The 19,895-nt window shown below is 41.6% G+C and overlaps 1 protein-coding gene across 3 annotated transcripts in view; it reads left to right on the top strand.

Annotated features, from left to right (window-relative positions):
- Positions 1-19,895, top strand: part of ldah (lipid droplet associated hydrolase) — a 229,875-nt gene that overhangs the window by 8,970 nt on the left and 201,010 nt on the right. For all 3 annotated transcript variants that reach the window (XM_078399331.1, XM_078399330.1, XM_078399332.1), the window contains exon 2: positions 11,361-11,529. The gene's annotated coding sequence lies outside the window, so the exon portion shown is untranslated. The remainder of the gene's footprint in view (positions 1-11,360; positions 11,530-19,895) is intronic.

The following is a 19,895-nucleotide window of genomic DNA, read 5'->3' on the forward strand; positions in this document are numbered from 1 at the left end:
TAAGATGGACAGTTAGGAAGGCTAACTTACAAAAGGTTCTGGATCAAATGGGGAAATAGGCTAAGGAATAGCAAATGGATTTTTTAACAGTGACGGGTACATTGGGGTGGGAAAGGTTTAGAAAGATTTGGGACAAACATGGGCAAATGGGACAAGCTGATATGGGCATTTTGGTTGGCATGGATGAGTTTCTGTGCTATGTCTCAAAGTATGAGATGATGCATTTGGCATTTTGATAAATTAAAATAGGGCAGTTCTTGTACAAAATATGGCAGATCCTTGGAGATTGTTGTAGAGCAGAGAGACCTAGGGGTACTTGTACTCTGAAATTGGTGACACGGGTGCACAGTGAAGAAGATATTTGGCATGCTTGCCTTCATCAGTAAGGATATTGAGTGCAGAGGCTGGGATATTATGCTACAGCTGTGCGGGAGCTTAGTGAGACCACATTTGTAGTATCACGTGCAGTTCTGGTTACACCACTATAAGAAGGTTGCCTTTGAGCTAGAAAGATTGCGGGAAAAGTTCACCGCTAAGTTACTAGGACTCAAGAACCTGGATAGGCTGAGACTTTTTTTCCGTGCAGAGTTAGATAATAGCTTTTTAGACATATACAAAATCATGAAGCATAAATCATGAAAGGTGAACCAGGGTAATATTGTCCCGAACTAAAGGCTTTAGGGTGAGAGGGGAAAAGTTTTAAAGGAATCTGAGGGGCAACCTCTTCACACACAGGATGCTGTCTGTATGGAATGAACTGCCAGAGGAACTTGTAGAGGCGGATGCAATGGGGACATGTGGATAGGAAGGGTTTAGAGGGATATGGGCCAAGTGCAGGCAAATGGCACTATATAAAATCTGGTCAGCATGGATGATTTGGGCTGAAGGGCCTATTTTTATTTTGTATAATTATGGCAGTCTTGCAACTACTTAATAAATGGATGAAGTGGTGATGGGAAGAGTGCTTCCTGTGAGTTACAAAAATCTAGGCAAGCAGATGAGTAATACTATCTGCAGGAAGCATGTTCTTTGCCCTCACTCCTTTGGAATTGTAGACAGGTGCTCCTGACTGGAAATTATCAGTGAGATATCTGTAAGGAATGATACTACTTGAATATCTGCATTTTGGCTAAGCCTGGAAATGTCCCTACCTTCTTTGTCTGTTGCTGTGGGCTAGAGGAAAGTTTTTGTTTCTCCTTTAAATATGGAATTTGGAGTGCAGGATGAATCAACAAATGCGTACGAAATAAACTGCAGATGCTGGTTTAACTCAAAGGTAGACACAAAATGCTGGAGTAACTCGGCGGGACAGGCAGCATCTCTGGAGAGAAGGAATGGGTGATGTTTCAGGCTGAGACCCTTCTTCAGACTCTAAAGAAGAAGTCTGAAGAAGGGTCTCGACCCGAAAGGTCACCCGTTCCTTCTCTCCAGAAATGCTGCATGTCCCGCTGAGTTACTCCAGCATTTTGTGTCTACCTATAAATCAACCAATTCTCAGTTGCAGCAAAGATCATCCTGGAATCATTCTAAGGGCAAAGCAGTCGTGTAACATTGTGAGGCCGCTCACAAGAGGTTTTGGGACATTAGATTTCTCAATGAAAACAAAAAAAGTCTACATCTTGGTCCTTTTAAGTACCACTGTGTCAGAGGAAACGGGATTAATAAAGCCTGGTTGTTCTGTGAGCAAGAAAGAATTGTCAGCTGTCAGACCAGTTTAAAATCTCATTGGAGACAAACTACAAGTTTCACTACTGCTGTCAGTGGGATAAATTTTACACCAGATTAAAGGGGTTAAGGCAAATGGCAATCCTTTTGAATAACCAAGGCTTAAATTTGCTGATGCAGCCAGTAATGGGTGCAATTTTGTTTTCCCAATCTTAAGCCAATGTTCAGCTGCACAGTAACATTTGGTTTGAGTTGCATAAATAAATGATTAGGCCACAGTATTAATATCGTGGGCCGGTGATCATGGCTTGAGTTGTCTTTACTATTTAACTATTGGATATTGTGATTCTTGTATGACTTTATATTCAGATAAATATCTGATCTAAGAGAGGCATTGGAGATTGGGAGAGGAAGAGCTGAAGGCAGACAACACACAAGGAAAGGAAACCAATTTAAATGTCAACATTGCTATAGAAAGGATGTAAACAGGCTGGAACGAGTGCGGAGGAGATATACGAGGATGTTGCCAGAACATGAGGGTTGAGCTATGGAGAGGTGGGGCTGGCTAGGACGCTGTACCTTGGAGCACAGGAGGCTGAGGGGTGATCTTTTAGGGGTGTATAAAATCATGACGAGAATAGATAGGATGAATACACAGAGTCCTTTACCCAAGGTGGGGGAATCACAAACAAGAAGACGTGTTTAAGTAGAAAGAGGCAAGATGGGGACCAGAGGGCCAGTTTTTTCACTCGGAGGGAGGTTGGTGTGTGTTGAACGAGCTGCGGAGAAGGTTATTGAGGCAGATACTATAATAGCATTTAAAAGACATTTGGACAGGTACATGGATAGGAAAGGTATAGTGGGATATGGGCCAAATAAGATTAGTTTAGAAAGGGCATCAGGGTTGGCACAGGCAATTTGGGCTAAAAGGCCTATTTTACAACTGTATGACTGACTCGATGGTTCTTTCAACATCATGGAACATTCCTTCATTTTATTGTCACTTATTTGTATCTTCATTTGTCTTCACTTGATGATTCTTAAAGTTCAAGGATCAAAAGATTGGAAGTATTTTATTCATTACAATTCAAAGCTAACTTGATTCTTAAGTTAACAAGTAATTGGAAAAATAAACTTTCCAACCAACTCATACATCATCCATTTGGGTTCTTTTTACTGATTTTTTTCCTTTGTGTTGTTGCCCTAGAACTGTTTATTTAATGATACCTTCGCAATGTAGTTTGCACTTACAATAAAATTCCATACAACAGATAATTTGGTGAATTTGTCAGTCCTCAACCTGTTGAAATTTTTGTGGACAGATAGCAAACTCTTTCAAGTTGAACAACACTCAGCTTTTCACTATTTGACGAGTTTTCATCTTAAATTTATTTTGCGAAACAATTCTGCCATTGGTTGGAAGTTAATAAATCTGCTTTCTGCACAGCACTGGGAAAATAAGAAGCACAAAGGAGAGAATATTTGTCCTTTGTTTTTGAACAAAACAAAAAAATTGCTGGAGTAACTCAACGGGTCATGTAACTCAACGAGGTCTGAAGAAAGGGCCCAACTCGAAATCCAGTCTATCCGTTCCCTCCACTATTGCTGCCTGACCTGCCTAGTTACTCCAGCACTTTGTGTAGAAAGGAACTGCAGATGCTGGTTTAAACTGAAGATAGACACAAAAAGCTGGAGTAACTCAGCGGGGCAGGCAGCATCTCTGGAGAGAAGGAATGGGTGACGTTTCGGGTCGAGACCCAACTCCAGCATTTTGTGTCTACTCCAACATTTTGTTCTGCTCAAGATTCCAGCATCTGTAGTTCCTTGTGTCTTCCCTCATTTCTTGCACATTTTGGCCATTCTTAACCTGAAGGGGATTTTAGATCTTTTTTTTTAAATGAGGTTTTAGTTTAGTTTCTCGTTTTACTTAACTCTGATTTCTGAGTTTGCTGTTTCTCTCTACTGTGTGAAGTTCGAGGAATGGGACCAATGGAAAGGAATGGGATAAAGAAGCATTTAAAAATAAAACAGCCTGGCATTGAAAATTTAAAATCCTCTCTAGGAGAGGAATGAACAAACTCACTCGGGAATTTTTTTAAATACAACAATTGTTGCGGGTTCTATGGGACAAAGTGCATGGAGTTGATTTGGGACACTGAGTCACTAAATTAGATTGAGCCCTATTATTCTCAGTCTGCTATGTGGATAGTGCCACCTGCTGTTGCAGCACCTCTAGAAGACTAAAACCAGTAGCTGGTTTTAATATGTAATGGATTAATAACGAGAATCAATCAGAATTTGGTAGGTAAGATCAGGAAAATAAGTGATAAATCCCAGATTCAGATGCATAAAATCTTAATCAGATGTAAAGCAACACTTTTCGGTTTGATAAAGATGGTGTCATGAGGTTTTGAGTCGATTGCAATGCTGATTTTGTAAAGGTAAATAAAACAGTTTGAAAATTACTTAAGTGGAGGATGGTGGGGGAGGATCATGCTACAGCAGATTATGGTGTTAACATTTCTCCAGCAGTTGTCATGGTACTGAATGTGGCACAGGGAATGGTTGTCCCAGTTTGAGGTTAACTCAGTAAAGAGCAGTTTGAGCCTACCCGTAGCTCAGGCAAGTGTGTTCATTTCTACCTTGAACAAAACTTTGTTAATCTCATGAGAGAAAAAAACTGCAGTTTATTCACGTTTTGTGGATAACGTTTTGGTGTGTTTTGTAATGAGTGAAATAAAACATTACATTGTCACTAAAAGCATTGTGTCATTCATTTTATTTTGAAGGGATTTTTAATTTAAACATTAAGCACTATATTAACATTGGTTAATATAGTTTTCAAATTAAATTAGCATATTATTTGACAATGAAGGCCATTACTACAAGATACAAGATCATGGCAATTCACTCTTTTGAAAATGTATTTTGTTTAATTATAAAGCTTTTATCAAAAAAAGTGGCCACCAGTTGTTCTAAGGAGAAATATTGAATTAAATGAGACACCCACAAAGATAATATTTTCTTATTTTCTCAATTATCAAATAGAATAATGTAATTTTTAAAAAACTGATTTGGGATCTGCATTTACTGGAATTAATTTCCTAATTCAAATTCCTTTTTGTAAAAGTAAAACTAGAGAATATGGATGAATCAATATTGTTATTTCAAATTTATAGATTTTCTCTAATACTACGTTTAAAAATTGTGCACTTGTGTTATTGCTGAAACTTTCTGGGAGAAAGGACTAAGCTTGAGTAGAAGGAATTGAATTGACATGTGGTTGAAAAGAAAAGATCGTCAAACCAGTCTGGATCAACATCTGTTTCTGGTTTGTTAATTTGGCTCCCTCATACGGTTGGGCTGGATAATTCCTCAAAGCCATTTGCTGGCAGTCATATTATCAGCACGATTTCCCCCCCACTACCCTTTCCTCCTCTGTCGGTGACAATCCAGCTTCCCCAACCTTTTTTTTAAAATGCCTTAAGATTAGATTGTTGAGACATGGGCAAAACTTCCTGCACGATCATCTTTGGAAAGTTACACCTGCAGTTATGTTCGTTTCTGCAGTTTTCCTGGGATTAATTTGTACTCCAATTTATTGCTAATATTTTAACATGGATTGGAATTTCAACTTGTGGATTAGCAAATGTTAAATTTAGACCGCGTTAATGTACAAAAAAATCAAACTTTCATTCTGTCACTTTTCTTTAACTTTTAGTGTCCTTTCACGGAAGTCCAATTTTTTTCAGTGCTGAGTACTTTTTATAATATCATAAGAGATAGGAGCAGAATTAGGCCATTCAGCCCATCAAGTCTACTCCGCCATTCAATCACGGCCGATCTATCTCTCCCTCCTCACCCCATTCTCCTGCTTTCTCCCCATAACCTCTGAAACCCTTACTAATCAAGAAACATTTTAACATTGACAAGTTGACGTTGCACAATGCAGGACACATTGGTGAGCAGTGGGCAGAGTAAAAAAATGTGGAAAGGTCTGTCGCGCACCTCAGTTGAAGGTCTCTCTTCTGCTCCCAATTTCACCATATTGTCTGTTCACCAAACAGAATCAGTGCTGCTCTAGGTGTTTCAGATAATCGCACCTGCCTCTGCAGGAATTTGCCCTTTTATCCTGAAGCCTATGTTGACTTTATTACCAAACTCTTTGAGTTGCAATTGCCTTATCATCTTAGAATGGTTGCTGACAATTGTGAAGAAGCTACTGTGGAAATTAAAGTATTCAGCTAATGTAGTGTCCGATGTTCTCTATCTGTCATTTTGTGCTATTTCACTGCCCATGGGGCTTCTAGATGTCTGATGGTGCTTTTCCTTTGCAAGCTGTTGGTTTAAATATGATGATCTGACAGTTGCCATTCACCATTAGATCTATTGACATAGGTGGAACATTTATCGTAACACAGAGGAAAACCATTCAGCCTGTTGCATTTATGCCAAATCTGAGGCACTCCCATTAGTCTCATTCCCACACTTCCCTCTGCAATCTATTCTGTCCCACATGCCCATCAGCTCCCTGTGATTCTCCTGCCATCCACCTACATGACCAGCATGCCTCCATGTAGGCTCAAACATGTGTCCCTGATGCTGTGCCATCCCAGGTTATGCAAGTATCTTTGGAGCAGTCTTTGTATTGAGCTTTTACAGTTAGCGTACTAACTCACCTCGATACGGATCTTAAAAAAATCAATGATCTCGGGTCACTCAAAGGTAAACTATATTTCCGTATGAGGAAATTTTACAATTGATATTTAGCTCGTTACTTCTTTTCTGAGCAAATTAGTGGAAGCTGAGCTCGGTTGTAGTGAATTAGTGGCAAAACTGTTCATAAGCTTGGCAAGTAAAGCTATCAATAACATGCTCGATCTGACAAAGTCCTCTCATTGCACTGCCATTGGAAGTTTGGCAGTGTGGATGAACCCAACAAGTGCATCAAGGTGAACAACTCTGGCGAACTAGTTGCAGCAGCTTTTTTAAATTGCTTTACAGAAATATGCAGTGATTTCGATGAAGTTGAAGCCGCGGCAGTGTGATGCTATCATTATTGTTGGAGCTGGATAGATTTGGATTACAGTAGGAGGCATTGAAGTTGGGAGTTTGGGTCATGATCATCTGGTAAACTTGCACTGTAAAGCTCTTACTGACAACTGAAGTTGGGATTCTATTCTAGTTTTCAATGTTGTTTTTTTAAGGAGTTTGAGCTGGTTAGTCTGGATTAGTTGATTTGCCTTTAACATATAACATATAACAACTACAGCATGGAAACAGGCCTGTCCGGCCCTACTAGTCCACGCCGACCATTCTCCCTGACCTAGTCTCATCTACCTGCACTCAGACCATAACCCTCTAATCCCCTCTTATCCATATACCTATCCAATTTACTCTTAAATAATAAAATCGAGCCAGCCTCCACCACTTCCACCGGAAGCCCATTCCATACAGCCACAACCCTCTGAGTAAAGAAGTTCCCCCTCATGTTACCCCTAAACCTTTGTCCCTCAATTCTGAAGCTATGTCCCCTTGTTGGAATCTTCCCCACTCTCAAAGGGAAAAGCCTACCCACGTCAACTCTGTCCGTCCCTCTCAAAATTTTAAAAACCTCTATCAAGTCCCCCCTCAACCTTCTACGCTCCAAAGAATAAAGACCCAACCTGTTCAACCTCTCTCTGTAGCCTAAGTGCTGAAACCCAAGCAACATTCTAGTAAATCTCCTCTGTACCCTCTCCATTTTGTCGACATCCTTCCTATAATTTGGCGACCAGAACTGCACACCATTCTCCAGATTCGGCCTCACCAATGCCCTGTATAATTTCAACATTACATCCCAACTTCTATACTCGATGCTCTGATTTATAAAGGCAAGCATACCAAACGCCTTCTTCACCACCCTATCCACATGAGATTCCACCTTCAGGGAACAATGCAGTTATTCCCAGATCCCTCTGTTCCACTGCATTCCTCAATTCCCTACCATTTACCCTGTACGTCCTATTTTGATTTGTCCTAGCAAAATGCAGCACCTCACACTTATCAGCATTAAACTCCATCTGCCATCTTTCAGCCCACCCTTCCAAAAGGCCCAAGTCTCTCTGTAGACTTTGAAAATCTACCTCACTATCAACTACTCCACCTATCTTAGTATCATCTGCATATTTACTAATCCAATTTGCCACACCATCATCCAGATCATTAATGTAAATGACAAACAACAGTGGACCCAACACAGATCCTTGGGGCCCTCCACTAGACACTGGCCTCCAACCTGACATACAATTGTCAACCGTTACCCTCTGGTATCTCCCATTCAGCCATTGTTGAATCCATCTTGCAACCTCACTATTAATACCCAACAATTTAACCTTCTTAATCAACCTTCCATGTGGAACCTTGTCAAATGCCTTACTGAAGTCCATATAGACAACATCCACAGCCTTGCCCTTATCAATTTCCCTGGTAACCTCTTCAAAAAATTCAAGAAGATTAGTCAAACATGACCTTCCAGGCACAAATCCATGTTGACTGTTTCTAATCAGGCCTTGATTATCCAAATAATTATATATATTGTCCCTAAGTATCTTTTCCATTAATTTTCCCACCACAGACGTCAAACTAATAGGTCTATAATTGCTAGGTTTACTTTTAGAACCTTTTTTAAACAAAGGCACAACATGCGCAATGCGCCAATTTTCCGGCACCATCCCTGTTTCTAATGACGTTTGAAATATTTCCGTCATAGCCCCTGCTATTTCTGCACTAACTTCCCTCAATGTCCTAGGGAATATCCTATCAGGACCTGGAGACTTATCCACTTTTATATTCTTCAAAAGTGTCCGTACCTCCTCTTCTTTAATCCTCCTAATTTCCATCACTACTCTACTTGTTTCGCTTACCTCACATAATTCAATATCCTTCTCCTCGGTAAATACCAAAGAAAAGAAATTGTTTAATATCTCCCCCATTTCTTCCGGCTCAGCACATAGCTGTCCACTCTGACTCTCTAATGGACCAATTTTATCCCTCACTATCCTTTTGCTATTGACATATCTGTAGAACCCCTTGGGGTTTACTTTTACATTACTTGCCAAAGCAGCCTCATATCTTTTTTTCGCTTTTCTAATTTCCTTTTTAAGATTCCTTTTACATTCTTTATATTCCTCAAGAACCTCATTTACTCCCTGCCGCTTATATTTATTGTATATCTCCCTCTTTTTCCGAACCAAGTGTCCAATTTCCCTGGAAAACCACGGCTCTTTCAAATTATTATTCTTTCCTTTCCACCGAACAGGGACATAAAGACTCTGTTCTCTCAAAATTTCACCTTTAAATATCCTCCATTTCTCTATTATATCCTTTTCATAAAACAACAATTTCCATTTCACTCCTTTTAAATCCTTTCTCATCTCCTCAAAATTAGCCTTTCTCCAATCCAAAATCTCAACCCTTGGTTCAGATTTGACCTTCTCCATAATGATATTGAAACTAATGGCATTATGATCACTAGACCCAAAGTGCTCCTCAACACATACCTCCGTCACCTGACCCATCTCATTTCCTAACAGGAGGTCCAACACTGCCCCTTCTCTGGTAGGCACCTCTACGTATTGCTGCAAAAAACTATCCTGCACACATTTTACAAACTCCAAACCATCCAGCCCTTTAACAGAATGTGATTCCCAGTCTATATACGGAAAATTGAAATCACCCACAATCACCACTCTGTGCTTACTACTAATATCTGCTATCTCCTTACATATTTGCTCTTCCAATTCTCGTTCCCTATTTGGCGGTCTATAATACACCCCTATAAGTGTTGCTAAACCTTTCTCATTTCTGAGTTCCACCCAAACAGCCTCCTTAATCGAGCCTTCTAGTCTGTCCTGCCAAAGCACTGCTGTGATATCCTCCCTGACAAGCAATGCAACACCCCCACCTCTTGCCCCTCCGATTCTATCACATCTGAAACAATGAAATCCTGGAATATTTAATTGCCAATCGCAACCCTCTTGCAACCATGTTTCACTGATCGCCACAACATCATACTTCCAGATGTCAATCCAGGCTCTAAGCTCATCCACCTTTCTTACAATGCTCCTAGCATTAAAATATACACATTTAAGGGACCCATCATTTCTTATTCTCAGTTTATTTCTTTTCCCTTCTTTCTCTCCTACATATTGGGTCTGAGTGTTTCCCTTTTCTGCCTCCTGCCTCACACACTGCCTATTAGCTATCTGTGTTTGAGTCCGTCCCCCCAACCGTACTAGTTTAAAGTCTCCGCAGTTATTTTAGCAAATCTCCCCGCCAGGATATTGGTTCCCCTCGGGTTCAGATGCAACCCGTCCTTTTTGTACAGGTCATACTTCCCCCAGAAGAGGTCCCAATGATCCAGAAACTTGAAACCCTGCTCCCTGCACCAGTTCCTCAGCCACGTATTTATCCTCCACCTCACTCCATTCCTATTCTCACTATCGCGTGGCACAGGCAGTAAGCCTGAGATTATTACTTTGGAAGTCCTTTTTTTTAACTCTCTTCCTAGCCCCCTGAATTATCCTTTCAGGACCTCTTCCCTTATCCTACCTATATTGTTGGTACCTATATGTACCACGACCTCTGGCTCCTCTCCCTCCCCTTTCAGGATATCCTGGACACGCTCAGACACATCCCGGACACCGGCACCAGGGAGGCAAACCACCATCCGGGTCTCCCGACTGCGTCCACAGAAACGCCTATCTGACCCCTCACTATAGAGTCCCCTATTACTACTGCTCTCCTCTTCCTTTCCCTACCCTTCTGAGCAACAGGGCCGGACTCCTTGCCAGAGGCCCGGGCACCGTCGTTGCCCCCAGGTAGGCTGTCCCCCCCAACAGTACTTAAACAGGAGTACTTATTTCCAAGGGGTACAGCCACCGGGGTACTCCCTAGTCCCTGCCTCTGTTCCTTGCCCCCCCTAACAGTGACCCACTTGTCTACCTCCCGTGGTCTAGGAGTGACCACCTCTCTGTAACTCCTATCTATAACCTCCTCACTCTCCCTGATCAGACGGAGGTCATCAATCTGCCGCTCCAGGTTCCTAATACGGTCCCTTAGGAGCCCCATCTCGTCACACCTGGAGCAGATGTGGATGTCTGGAAGACTATCAGACTCCCAGATTCCCCACATCCGACACCCAGAACAAAAAACTGCCCTGGCAGTCATACTCTCCAAACAAAGCCCCGTGCTCGGTTACTAAACCTACCGCCTGGCCGCTACTCCAACCGCTCCAACCGCCCACCCAAAAGAACTGAGTGATCTCCTGGGCGAAAAACCGGATAAAAAACCCAGGCCAATTTGGGAAAAAATCCAGGAAATTCCTCTCCGACCCCAAGCTAGGCGATCGAAACTAGTCCGGGAGATCACACAGGTCTTACTCCTTACTATCCCCACACACTACTTCCCAAGCAACACAGCTTGGTGCTGCTTGCTGCTGCTACTGCTGCTTGCTGCTGCTGCTACTGCTGATTGATGAGATACTCACCAATACTACAGACATTGTGCATTTCTCACTGTGTCCATTAAAATCACTACTGACATTTTAAGTTTGTGCTTGCATCTATGTATATTGTTGATCAGGTGAATTCAAATTTCATTTTGGGTGTTTTGTGGACTGAAGTTTTTGACATTTCTTTCATGTTACCTTTCAGAATCTGGGTGTCATTTATCAGTCATTCATGTTTCCTTGACGGCATATCTAAGGATCAGCAAATTCATCCCAGGCTTTGAATCTTCAAGAGAGTTTACGATACGATACGATAAAAAATTATTCATCCCCGGAGGGAAATTGGTCTGTCAACAGTCACAACACACAACAAGGTACGTGAAAAACTTGAAATTAAACGTGAAAAAAAAAAAGAAAAAGACAAGCGACTGTTCGCTGGCTGCTGTGTGCTCAGGGCCTTCACTGGAACAAACGAACAAACAAACACAGACTTATCCCCTGGGCAGAGGTTTCTAAACTAGAGCAGCCTCCTTGCGGGTCCCCCTTTGTTCTCCCACCGTCCCTCACAGCAGTCCCCCCATGCCGGGTCCCCATTGTTCTTCACGGTGGTTCCCCCATGCCGGGTCCCCATTGTCTTCCCCTCCCCGCCTCATGCTCATCGACCGTTGATTGCGAGGCCTCAGTGCCACCGAGGTACCCGCCGCCGCTGTGGCTCCCGTGATTGCCGAGGCCCCTGAAGCCGCCGAGGCTCCCGCTGCCACAGAGGCTCCCGCTGTCGCCGAGGCTCCCGCTGCCGCCGAGGCTCCTTTTGCCGCTGAGGCATCCGCTGCCGCCGCCGAGGCTCGTGTCGTCACCTCCACTGAGGCTCCTTCGGCCCTGGCAGGCCTCGCCGCCCACCTTCTCCACAGTCCACTGGGAGGCCTCTGGGGCGAGTCTGGCCATCCGTCGTGCATTCCGGTCAACGCCGCGGTTGTTCGGTGGATGGATCAGGCCCGCGCTGTTCCCCGGGACACTCCGGTCACACCTGCGGCTCCCCAGGACACACCCGCCGCGCGCACGGCTCCTTGAGGAGTTCTTGATCGTTCATGTGGTATATGGTATTAGCAGAATCTGGATTCTGAAAGAATATCAATATGTTGATGTGATCACTCTTTTTGCCGTCCTCACGTCATTTATGCCCTTCAGATATAGTAGTATTGAATTTCTTTTTTTCCTTTTTCATAAAAGTTCAAATCAGAGCAAAAAATTGAGGAAATTCAATTGTAAATGGCATCCTGTACGAATTAGCCTCTGGAATCTTTAGCACTAGTTTGAAAAGATTGTGTGTGTGTGTATATAACCTGGAAATCCTCGTTCTCAGCTGTTCCTTCTTTCTGACGGCGAGATGAAAGCATGGACAGGGTGGTATGGATCTTTGATGATATTAGCTGGCTTTTTGAGGTAGTGGCTCCTGCATATCTCTTTCTGTAACTTCCTTCATTCCGAGGTGTTCGAGTTACTGAATCAGACCATGATGCAGCCAGTGAACATGTGTTTGATAGCGTATTTGGTGATCAATCAAATCTCCTCCAATTTCTATATCAATGAGCATTTTTTATGATTGCATCCAAGTGGTGAGCCTAGGACAGGTCTTCACGATACGCATGCCCAGGAACTTGAAGCTGTTGACTCTTTCAAACGCTGTACTGTCAATGAAAGTGACTTCATGGATGCTTTAAACTTCCTTCCTGAAGTCAACAATCTGTTACAGAATCATAGTCATATAGTGTGGAAACAGGCCCTTTGGCCCAACTTGCCTACACCAAGCAACATATCCCACGTGCCTGCGTTTTGTCCATAGCCCTTTAAACCTGTCCTATCCATGTACCTGTCCAAATGTTTCTTAAACATTGCGTTACTCCTCTGGCAGCTCGTTCCTCAGTCTTGCTAATGTTAAGGCAAGATTGTTGTTCTGGCACTATTCGATCAGATTATCAATGTTCCTCAAATTTCAGTGACTTAAGGTACAAGGACATTGCACCTTACTTAAGTATCATCATACTTAAATATTAAAGAGTAAACTGCAAAAGATTATTAAATTGATAGTCTAGATTTAAGTCTTTTCAACGTTAAAATAAACTTGTGTACAGATGGTAGAATAGAAATTATGCTTAAAAATTATTTTTGTTGCTCAAGACCTCTGTGTCACAATGCAATAAGCATTTGCTAGGCTTCGGCCATTTTAGACTGCGGTTCTAGTTGGAGCTGCTTTGGCAGCAGCACTGGATTTGTATTGCAAGCTGATGGCGACTGAGCTCTAATTTTTATCACCATAATAGAATGTGAATAGATATACTGAAAAATGGGGTTCTGTTTCCTGCCAGTATATTTTAAATACCGTGAGAACAAGTTCACAAGGAAGCACTCCCAGTCTCTTGCCATTAGTTAACCTTGCTTTTCGTTTAAAAAATGCCCATGTGGTTCACACCTTTAGGGATATTGAATAAATCAACCTGAGTTGTTATGTCACTTTTGTGTAATTAAAAAATTATGATAGTGACAGTACTTTATCAATCAAAGCTTTCTTTTAAAATTTGCTTTGCTTTGTAAGGATTTATTATTCATGGATGGTTTTAACATCTGCACTAGAGTATGGAACATTTCTGTTTTGATTTTATTAGACATTTGGCAGGATGATCTTAAATGTACTTTCATTTGATGAGGTATTTTATGACTGGATTAAACCGGAGTACAAATGCCTTTGGCATTTTGGGGGTTCTATATGAGGCACGAAATACTGAAATACATTGGAAATAATAATTGAGAAGGCGTCCTAATCATTGAATTATTGGAATGGTTGCAGTAAATATATAATGTTCGATCCATTTTTCTGTATTTTGGTTGTAAATATAAGTGGCATACATGTACAGAAGATAGATATTTCTTTAAAATAATGAACCGTCTATTGAAAGAGTCTAACATGGGCTTCCCTGCTTGCATGATTACATTTTGAGAGATTCTGTCATTAAATTTGCTTTGCTTCACATACTTCTTAATCCAAAAATGTAATTCATCTTTAAAGCATTTGATTTTGTATCGAACAAGTTCTCGCTATCTGGGAAGATCAAAAATTGAAAACAAAATGTAGGTACCAAATGGCACTATTTAGGTTGCTGAACTGCATTTAATATGAACAGTAAATTACCTGTATTGTGATGTGCATTATGTTTTTTAATGCAACTGTCTTGCAAATTTGGGCCTGATGAGAGAGGTATTGTTGCCCTTATTTGCTTTTGCACTGGAACTGGGATTTAATGCTTTCCAAATGAGTGGAACCTGGTTGGAGCCAGATAGTAAATCAAGTGATCACAAGGAGTTTGATTCCATTCTTCAGTGCATATGAGTACACATTTAAAAAATGCCTGCACTATCTTTTGCGAATGGTCATCATGTCAGTAATGTAAATGTGAGGGGACTGTTCATGCACTTTGGACATGAAATAATTAGAGTTCCAACTAGATATAATTTGGTATGTAACAGCGAATACAAGCTTTCTCTTGATGATCACCTAAAACATTTTGGATGGGTTTTTCTCTTTCAAATACTTTGATTATATTGTACAAACTTGGACAAAGCTTCATTTCTTTTTAGAATATACTGTAAAATTGTGCATTAATTTACCTATTCCAAAGGCCAATTTAAATGCATTAATCATGATCAATGTGAGAATTGAGCAATTTATACTTGGAACCCAGGGTTCAGGAGTTTTGTAAGGAAAAATTATGAAAAGACAACTCTATTTTTGGCTGTGTTATATAAAAAGGAATATGCATTTATATAGTCAGAGATAGGTAAAATTTCCAATACGTGACCCCCTCATCAGACCATTCTGAATGAGGATCTTGGTTCTGAGAAATTAACTTTCTATTTGCACAGATGCCCTGTCCTGATATCTTCCAGCATGTTTTTATTTCAGATTTCCGGCAGTGTTTTCATTTTCATTTAGTATGATTAAATCCTGAAAACGCTTGCATCATAGATACATTCATAGAAAATAGGTGCAGGAGTAGGCCATTCGGCCCTTCGAGCCAGCACCACCATTCAAAGGAAAAAAATAGTCAAGGCAAATGTGGGTCCCTTGAAGACAGAAGCAGGGGAATTTATTATGGGGAACAAAGAAATGGCAGACGAGTTAAACCGTTACTTTGGATCTGTGTTTACTGAGGAGGATACACACAATCTCCCAAATGTTCTAGGGGCCGGAGAACTTAGGGTGATGGAGGAACTGAAGGAAATCCACATTAGGCAGGAAATGGTTTTGGGTAGACTGATGGGACTGAAGGCTGATAAATCCCCAGGGCCTGATGGTCTGCATCCTAGGGTACTTAAGGAGGTGGCTCTAGAAATAGTGGAAGCATTGGAGATCATTTTTCAATGTTCTATAGATTCAGGATCAGTTCCTGTGGATTGGAGGATAGCAAATGTTATCCCACTTTTTTAGAAAGGAGGGAGAGAGAAAACGGGTAATTATAGACCAGTTAGTCTGACATCAGTGGTGGGGAAGATGCTGGAGTCAATTATAAAAGACGAAATTGCTGAGCATTTGGATAGCAGTAACAGGATCATTCCGAGTCAGCATGGATTTACGAAGGGGAATCAGCACCACCACCATTCAATGTAATCATGGCTGATCATCCGCAATCAGTACCCCATTCCTGCCTTCTCCCCATATCCTTTGATTCCGCTAGCCCTAAGAGCTCTGTCTAACTCTAAGGGGAGTAAAATACACCTGTGGCTGACGAGGGAAGTCAAGGACAGCATAAAAATTAAGGAGAGGAAGTATAACATAGCAAAGAAGAGTGGGAAGACAGAGGATTGGGACTTTTAAAGAGCAACAAAAGTTAACTAAAAAGGCAATACGGGGAGAAAAGATGAGGTACGAGGGTAAACTAGCCAATAATATAAAGGAGGATAACAAAAGTTTTTTTAGGTACGTGAAGAGGAAAAAAATAGTCAAGGCAAATGTGGGTCCCTTGAAGACAGAAGCAGGGGAATTTATTATGGGGAACAAAGAAATGGCAGACGAGTTAAACCGTTACTTTGGATCTGTGTTTACTGAGGAGGATACACACAATCTCCCAAATGTTCTAGGGGCCGGAGAACCTAGGGTGATGGAGGAACTGAAGGAAATCCACATTAGGCAGGAAATGGTTTTGGGTAGACTGATGGGACTGAAGGCTGATAAATCCCCAGGGCCTGATGGTCTGCATCCCAGGGTACTTAAGGAGGTGGCTCTAGAAATAGTGGAAGCATTGGAGATCATTTTTCAATGTTCTATAGATTCAGGATCAGTTCCTGTGGATTGGAGGATAGCAAATGTTATCCCACTTTTTTAGAAAGGAGGGAGAGAGAAAACGGGTAATTATAGACCAGTTAGTCTGACATCAGTGGTGGGGAAGATGCTGGAGTCAATTATAAAAGACGAAATTGCTGAGCATTTGGATAGCAGTAACAGGATCATTCCGAGTCAGCATGGATTTACGAAGGGGAAATCATGCTTGACAAATCTACTGGAATGTTTTGAGGATGTAACTAGGAAAATTGACAGGGGAGAGTTAGTGGATGTGGTGTACCTCGACTTTCAGAAAGCCTTCGACAAGGTCCCACATAGGAGATTAGTGGGCAAAATTAGAGCACATGGTATTGGGGGTAGGGTACTGACATGGACAGAAAATTGGTTGACAGACAGAAAGCAAAGAGTGGGGATAAATGGGTCCCTTTCGGAATGGCAGGCAGTGACCAGTGGGGTACCGCAAGGTTCGGTGCTGGGACCCCAGCTATTTACGATATACATTAATGACTTAGATGAAGGGATTAAAAGTACCATTAGCAAATTTGCAGATGATACTAAGCTGGGGGGTAGTGTGAATTGTGAGGAAGATGCAATAAGGCTGCAGGGTGACTTGGACAGGTTGTGTGAGTGGGCGGATACATGGCAGATGCAGTTTAATGTAGATAAGTGTGAGGTTATTCACTTTGGAAGTAAGAATAGAAAGGCAGATTATTATCTGAATGGTGTCAAGTTAGGAAGAGGGGATGTTCAACGAGATCTGGGTGTCCTAGTGCATCAGTCACTGAAAGGAAGCATGCAGGTACAGCAGGCAGTGAAAAAAGCCAATGGAATGTTGGCCTTTGTAACAAGAGGAGTTGAGTATAGGAGCAAAGAGATCCTTCTACAGTTGTACCGGGCCCTGGTGAGACCGCACCTGGAGTACTGTGTGCAGTTTTGGTCTCCAAATTTGAGGAAGGATATTCTTGCTATTGAGGGCGTGCAGCGTAGGTTCACTAGGTTGATTCCCGGAATGGCGGGACTGTCGTATGTTGAAAGGCTGGAGCAATTAGGCTTGTATACACTGGAATTTAGACGGATGAGGGGGGATCTTATTGGAACGTAAAAGATAATTAGGGGATTGGACACATTAGAGGCAGGAAACATGTTCCCAATGTTGGGGGAGTCCAGAACAAGGGGCCACAGTTTAAGAATAAGGGGTAGGCCATTTAGAACGGAGATGAGGAAGAACTTTTTCAGTCAGAGAGTGGTGAAGGTGTGGAATTCTCTGCCTCAGAAGGCAGTGGAGGCCAGTTCGTTGGATGCTTTCAAGAGAGAGCTGGATAGAGCTCTTAAGGATAGCGGAGTGAGGGGTATGGGGAGAAGGCAGGAACGGGGTACTGATTGAGAGTGATCAGCCATGATCGCATTGAATGGCGGTGCTGGCTCGAAGGGCTGAATGGCCTACTCCTGCACCTATTGTCTATTGTCTATTGAATGCATCCAGTGAATCGGCCTCCACTGCCTTCTGAGGCAGAGAATTCCACAAATTCACAACTCTCTGGGTGAAAAAGTTTTTCTTCATCTCAGTTCTAAATGGCTTACCCCTTATAATACAACATTTTATCCTCAGTTGAATTTTTTTTTCCAAATGGCTGCGCTTCAAGAAATTTTGTGAACTAATGAGAACTTTAAATGCATGTATACTGTATATTGTGATGAATCAAATCAGGAATTCAATTAAAACAGGGAATTGCACGTAAAATATTCACTTCGTTTCTTCACATTTAAAGCATGGATTTCTCAGCAAGTTGATGTCATGCCCATTCAAGAAGCACAAACAGAAGCACAACTTAGATATTTTTGTTAGATTGTTAGAATATTAGATACTGCCATTGGGCATATAGAGGATGAAGAAAATAGCTGTGTCATTGTAACAGGTTTAATGATCAGGGACAGTTTCTGTTTGTAACACTGCTCTTAAGCCATATCTGAAGCTGCTGCTGCTTCTTTGAGGCAATAATCACTAATTTATAGATTTTTCAGTTGTACAGTAATAGTTTGAAATTTGGAATAGTACCTATATTCTTAAGCACTGAGGTAGCTTCAGCTGCAGGTGCCAAGTCCAGTGGCTACTGCACACTGTTCAGGGCAAACGGAGTGACAGGCAGTCAGTCACATCTGGAATAAAATCCCAAGATTGATAATCTTCCCAATTACAGTTCCCTTGCCTTCACTGCATTGAACACCATCTGCAATTTATCAGCAGTGGGCAGGCCTAACCTTCTTAGGAAAGCGTTTCCTTCTTGATAGCTGAACATATGGAGAAGCATCAGAGGAGTCAGATGATAAGATATTTCATTACAAACACCTGTTGCTAAAATTAAGCTGGTTTAGTTTCCATGTGGCAGCAATTTCTATATTACATTTCTTGAAAGAGAAAAGGACATTACCAAACATAAGGAAGTACCAAAAGGAAGCTGATGGAGGAACATGGTGGCCTAGGCAGCATCTATGGAGGGAAATGGACAGTTGACATTGTAGATTGGAACCTTTCATTTGTACTGGGAGATAGCCAGTATAAAGAGGTGAGGGATAAGAGCTGGCAAGCAATAGGTGGATCCAGATGAGAAGTGGTTGATGGGCAGAATCTTGTTGGCTTGCCATCTTTTGGATGGTCCTTCTGAACACCCAAGGAAAAAAAAATCATCCTTCTCAACACTTCTTCATGGGTAGCTGTAGATTCCGTGAAACTTATGGTTCCCTCAATAACAATGATTGCACATTTTTATAGTAACTTTAACATAGAAAATAGTTTGGTGTGCTCCATGAATGCCAAATGTTGACATACAGTGAAAGGAGGCAGCACTTGGAGGCAATGGTAAAAGTTTGGATAAAGAGAATGATTTTGAAGAGACTCAAAGTAGGAGAGTGTGAATGACTGAAATGAGTTATCATTAAGGGTGGAATAAATATTTGCCAAAATTTAACGTTGGAGTGCCAAGCCGGGTTTTAGAGTGGAAGTGGTAGAGATGACAAAGAGCATAAGAGTTTGAACACCAAAATGTGAATTTTATATTGGAATCATTTGGGATCGGGGGTTAATGTATGTTGGAAACATGGGATGTGCATATTCAGCACCCTCATAGGTTGGGCACCCTTACATATACAACTGAAAGATAAGGGTGCAAAATAGTAGAACTGGCGAGGAAAGTTGTGACCATCAAGTTTGAAGGTATGAGTGGACTGGGTAAGAGCTGGTTTAATTACCTGGAACATGTACGAATTGGCTAGTGCTGCAATGGTGGTCTTTTTAATGGAGAAATGCGAGGGCAGAGGCCATGTTAATGCAATCTGATACAGCCTGAAACATTGGTTGGAAAGAGGCAAAATTAATAGTAAAGTAATGAAAGTTATGAGGGTGGTGAGCTA

This window comes from Rhinoraja longicauda, chromosome 5 (assembly GCF_053455715.1).
Source record: "Rhinoraja longicauda isolate Sanriku21f chromosome 5, sRhiLon1.1, whole genome shotgun sequence".
NCBI lineage: Eukaryota > Metazoa > Chordata > Chondrichthyes > Rajiformes > Arhynchobatidae > Rhinoraja > Rhinoraja longicauda.